We start from the raw sequence: 6,000 nt of genomic DNA, 5'->3' as shown, positions 1-6,000 counted from the left end.
CTTGTGGTAAGGAAAGCTCTCACAGGCAGGATGAAATCTCTCTTGATTTGAGATGAAGAGACAAGCTCTCCAAAAATTCATGATCCCTTTTAGCATTCTGTTACACTGCTAATAAAACCCTAATTTGGTCTGGTAATGAAGCAAAAGTGATTCAGGCCTTCTTTGCCAGGGAATGCTCTTGGGCGGGGGGCGGGGGACATGGAACCTAGTTCTGACCAATAAAGGGAACTATACTAGGGGATTCTGGGCAACATTTTTCTCCCTGATGAGGAAGAGGTCTCTGAGTATAGTCCTTTTTTTTTTTTTTCTTGTCATGCAATCTCTGTCCTCTGTGCTCACTTTTTTTTTTTTAAGATTTTTATTTATTTGAGAGACAGAGAGCACAGAGGGAGAGCAAGAGTGAGAACAGACTCCCTGCTGAGCAGAGAGCCCAATATGGGGCTCAATCTTAGGACCCTGGCATCATGACCTGAGCCAAAGGCAGATGCCCAACCCACTGAGCCCCGGGCGCTCCATCTGCCTTCACTTCTTCCACTGGATACCGTTGCATGCACACCTGTTTCTTAGAGTTGTGACAATCATCCCCAAAACAATGGGGCAAAAGGTCTGAGGACAGAAGCCATCCACTGAGAAGAGAGAACGTGAATGGATGAGAAGTGATCAGGTCCTTGATGGCAGCCCTGAACTGCACACCCAACTAGGACCTGCTACCATCAGGGATGTTGTCAAGTGAGAGCATGAAATGCTTTGATCAGTTAACCAATTATTCATCAGGCGTTCTGATTCTTGCAGCCAAATACATGTTGACCGATAGGCTCAATCTCTGGAAACTGTGATGAATCCTGAGAGAGGATGAGAGAGCCAGTCCCAGCCAAGGAAAAAGATGCAAAGGCAGCCCAACTCAACAAGGAAGTATTTTCATGTTTCTGCACAGTTGAGACTTTCTGAGCAAGTTTCACCTTGTTAAAGAACAAGCCAGGGGTGCCTGGGTGGCTCAGTGGGTTAAGCCTCTGCTTTTGGCTCAGGTTATGATCTCAGGATCCTGGGATTGAGACCTGCATTGGGCTCTCTGCTCAGCGGGGAGCCTGCTTCCTCCTCTCTCTCTCTCTGCCTACCTCTCTGCCTACTTGCGATTTCTCTGTCCAATAAATAAATAAATAAATCTTAAAAAAAAAAAAAAGAACAAGCCATAGAAGCTAGAATAGGGCTATGGCAGCATGTAGTGAGACAACCGAGGGCTTTACCTCCCAGATGTCTGTATTTACCTTTCAGAGGGGGGCACAGCCCGAAACCAGGGAGGCGTCCCAGGAGGTACTGACCAGGAGAAGCTTCGCTTGTCTTCCCCCTGGAGACATTTACAGTTGACCCTTGGACAATATGTGTTTGAGCTGTGCAGGTCCACTTACTTGCAGGTTATTTTTCAATAAATACAGTACAGTAGTGTAAATGTGTTTTCTCTTTCGATTTTCTTAATAATATTTTCTTTTCTCTAATATATAATACCTATAACTTGTAAAAATATAATATATAATATCATATATAATACCTACAACTTGCAAAATATGTCATCGAGTGTATATTATCGGTAAGTCTTCTGGTCAATAGTAGGCTGTTAGTAAGTATTAAGGAAGTCAAAAGTTATATGTGGATTTGCAGCTGTGCAGGGGGTCTGTGCCCCAACCCCCACACTGTTCAAGGGTCAAACATATTTATATTCCAGAAGGTAGACCCAGAACCTTTCCTTTCTCTTTCTTTTTTTTTTAACATGGAATAATTTATTTTTGGTTTTTAAAATTTTTTAAATTTTTTATTAACATATAATGTATTATTAGCCCCAGGGGTACAGGTCTGTGAATCACCACATTTGCACTTCACAGCATCCCTTCTCTTTCTAAGGAATACGAGTATATACCATAGGCAGCAAACATTTCTCTCCCTTTCTCAGGAGGGGAAGGGTGAGAGCTGTCCCTCTCATATATAAACTCTCAGATTCTTTATTTAGAGGGGCTTACTCTCCTGCAGCACAGGACCCAGGATATATTGGGTAACATCTGTCTTCCATCTTATCATTCTGGGGGGTTCAGCAAGTGACCCATAGTTAGTGATGTGAGTAATAATAACTTTGATCTCTGCTCCAAAAACTCGTATGTGCCTTCAAGATAATATAAGTAAATATATATATTAAAAATGTATCAGCCATAGAAAGAAGTCTGTGTATCATTCTTTACTGGTGAACACGTGACTCAGTTATAAAAAGGCTAAGGTGATACTAGATCATGTTGATATACATTGAAAGTGTTGTGCCAGATACATCAACAGAAACAAATACATCGGGGCGCCTGGGTGGCTCAGTGGGTTAAAGCCTCTGCCTTCGGCTCAGGTCGTGATCCCAGGGTCCTGGGATCGAGCCCCGCATCAGGCTCTCTGCTCAGCTGGGAGCCTGCTTCCCTTCCTCTCTCTGCCTGCCTCTCTGCCTACCTGTGATCTCTGTCTGTCAAATAAATAAATAAAATCTGAAAGAAAGAAAGAAAGAAAGAAAGAAAGAAAGAAAGAAAGAAAGAAAGAAAGAAATACATCCCAGTCCTCAGTCCCAATCTGATACAATAATTTGTAGGTACAAATTTCAATAAGAAAACAGAGAAGCTAGAGTGTTTCTACTCCAGACAAGGCAACCAGTTAAAGTATAGGCTTGGAGACCATGTCATATGATCAAATGTTGAAGGATCTGGAGTATTTTGAAGAGTCATCACATGTATGAGGGAGAAGATTCACGCTCTTTTGATTGCCCAGAAAAAAATACTCACACTCAAAGAAGAATTTTTCTAACAAAGCTTTCAGCAATGCAATGAGCTTCTTTGAAAAGCAGTGAGTTCTCCTGTTGTTGGAAGTAGCTACAGGGTAGCTGCAGTGACCATCTGTTAGAGAGGTGGCACAAAAATCTGTGTTTATGTGGGAGGCTCATCTAATTAGCCCTTTGGGGCCTTGGCAATTCTATGTCTCCACAAAGTTTAATTGATCATCATCCAAATATTCTCTTTTTTGGCCCTTGTCCTATGGAGTTCCTTTCCTTGACATAATTGTTTTAACTTCCAGACTTGAAACCAGCACTCTTATCACTTACTTTGTGACTTCTGATAAGTTAATCTGGTCGGTATAATGGAGATACCAATACTTCCTATTTTATAGGGTTACTATGGTGAGTAAATGAACTAGTACCTATAAAGCATGCCCAGCACTTAGAACATAACCTAATACACTTGATGCATTATGAGTAATATTAGTTTATTCGTATCTTTGCTTATTGCATTTCTCTACCTTTTACTTGGCTACCTACTCATCCTTCACACTTCCACTACTTTCAATTTAAATGCCTCTTATTTTCAGTGAGTCCCTGTTCATACAGGTAAAGAGCCATGTGATGCATTACATGTTTATATCTTTGCTCATCTTAAAATTATTTTCTTACTGTATTCTATTATTTGCTAGTATTTTACTGTCGAGTTATAGGAACTTTTTATATATTAGGTCTATGATAATAGTGGTAAATATTTTTCCCAGCCATCCTTTGTCTTTTGACCACAGAACTTTTGATGTACAAGAGAAAAGTTTTTTAAAATATCGTATTGGTGTTTATCAATCTTTTCACTCATGCAGAGCCCCTACTCTTCTCTCTATTCTTACTGACTCCAAATGGTGATTAAAAGGTGTAATCCCGGGGCTCCTGGGTGGCTCAGTGGGTTAAAGCCTCTGCCTTCGGCTCAGGTCATGATCCGAAGGTCCTGGGATCGAGCCCTGCATTGGGCTCTCTGCTTGACAGAGAGCCTATTTCCCTTCCTCTCTCTCTGCCTGTCTCTCTGCATGCTTGTGATCTCTGTCCGTCAAATAAACAAATGAAAAATCTTTAAAAAAAATAAAAATAAAGGGCGCCTGGGTGGCTCAGTAGGTTAAGCCTCTGCCTTCGGCTCAGGTCATGATCCCAGGGTCCTGGGATCGAGTCCTACATGGGGCTCTCTGCTCGGCAGGGAGCCTGCTTCCCCCACCTCTCTGCCTGCCTCTCTGCCTACTTGTGATATCTGTTAAATAAATAAATAAAATCTTAAAAAATATAAAAATAAAAGGTGTAATCCCTTGCACTAGCATTATGCTGTGAAAAGTTCTGATGTATTCGTAGACACACAGAAGAAACTGCTATGTCATTAAGATGCTCTAGCATTGTGCTTTTAAAAGCGACCCCTTTCTTGGAAATAATTTTCTAGTGTCTCTGCTGCTAAAGAATAGCTTCTCATAACATCTGATTACTTCCACAGCTTGAGTGTGTTTTGTGGCCAAGTCACTACAAGGCTCCGCTGCAAGGCTCCAGACAGACGGGAACTATTGTAATCATTATCCTTCTCTGCCAGTAAAAGTCAGGTTTCCAGCCAAACCACACACCTGTGGTAATAGGGAAACTGAGTCCCTACTCCTTAAATAAAAGGACCTGAATTAGCTTATGGTCATGTTGACATTTTAGCCCCATCTCTGGGCCAGTCACTGAGGGGAGGCAGCTGTGTTATACTGCGCTTGGTGTCGGAAGATCTGGTTCATTCGGTTCTGCTCAATTCAATTCACATATCCTGATCTTTGAAGTGCCAGTCACTTTGAGTGAGTCTTCTGTGTATGACATTTAGTCCGGGTGAGCAGGAAAACAATCATGTCTATGTAATGTATAGTATAAGGAGCCCGTGGTCTAACAGGGGAAATGGGATAATCAGTGACAACAGCAGAGTTAATGATATCCAGATACACAGAATATGTTTGGAAAATACGGAGAGGAAACTTGAAAAAGAAACCTCAACTTATCTCTGCTAAGTTTCTCCTAAACATTATCTGCACATACCTAGTAGTTTCCTGGTGAGTTACTTTTATTCACAACACTTTTGACACCAGATGAGAGGTGTTTGGTTGTTTGCTTGTTTGTTTGTTTTTCCCTCCTGACACCAAATACAATGTCTTTTCCAAAACCACTTTTCAAGTGGTCCAGACTTCAATTAAGTTCTGACTCAAACTACCCAGAGTTACTGCAGATTGCACAGGTTAAGACTCTACAAGACTGGGTGCCTGGGTGGCTCAGTCGGTTGGGTAACTGTCTCTTGGTTTCCACTCAGGTCATGATCTCATGGGTCATGGAATCAAGCTCCTTGGGGGTGGGGCAGGGGCTTGAAGATTCACTCCCTCTGCCCCTCTCCCTATTTGTGTGCATGTGCCTGCTCTCTCCCTCTCATTCTCTCTAACAAATAAGTAAATCTTAAAAAAAAAAAAAAAGACTCTACAAGACGGCTCCTACTCTAGATGCCATTCATAAGTCCTGGGCCTCCCATACTTCTGATGGACCAACTCTAAACTGGGGTTCCCATGACCTCTCTCAGGTTAGATAATTTACTAGAATGGCTAACAGAACTGAGAAAGGCACTTTACTTACTATTACCAGCTTCTTATAAAGGATAGAACTAAAGGACAGCCAAATTGAAGAGATGCACAGGACAAGGAAGGGGGAAGGGGCATGGAGCTTCCACGCCCTTTCCAGACATGTCACCCTCCCAGCACCCTGATGTGTTCACCAGCCAGGAAACTCTCTGGATCCTGTTGTTGAGGGTTTTCACAGTGGTTCCATTACATAGGCATGATTGTTTTCCTCCTCACACAGACTAAATTTCAAAGAACTAAGGGAGTGTGGTGGGTTGAGTGGTAGCCCTCCCAGATATGTATGTATGTGCCAGGGACCCTGACCTTAGGCCCTGGAGTCCAACAGTGAGCCTGACCCTGGTCTTTCATGTCCCCTGGAGCAAAACAGGCCCATAACTTCAGTGTTTCACCCACCTTTTAAAATTTCTTTGATTACTGTGTTTTTGGGGCAAAGGGAGTCATCTGGACTGGATGGTTGTTGCACAACTATTTTGCTATATTATTAATGTATGCCTCTCTGTTTCCGAAAGAGGTATTTGTTTTCAGCAAAAAAAAAGT

Source organism: Lontra canadensis, unplaced genomic scaffold, assembly GCF_010015895.1.
Source record: "Lontra canadensis isolate GAN:19392208 unplaced genomic scaffold, GSC_riverotter_1.0 scaffold1, whole genome shotgun sequence".
Classification (NCBI taxonomy): domain Eukaryota; kingdom Metazoa; phylum Chordata; class Mammalia; order Carnivora; family Mustelidae; genus Lontra; species Lontra canadensis.
Note: the sequence above shows the minus strand (reverse complement) of the source record.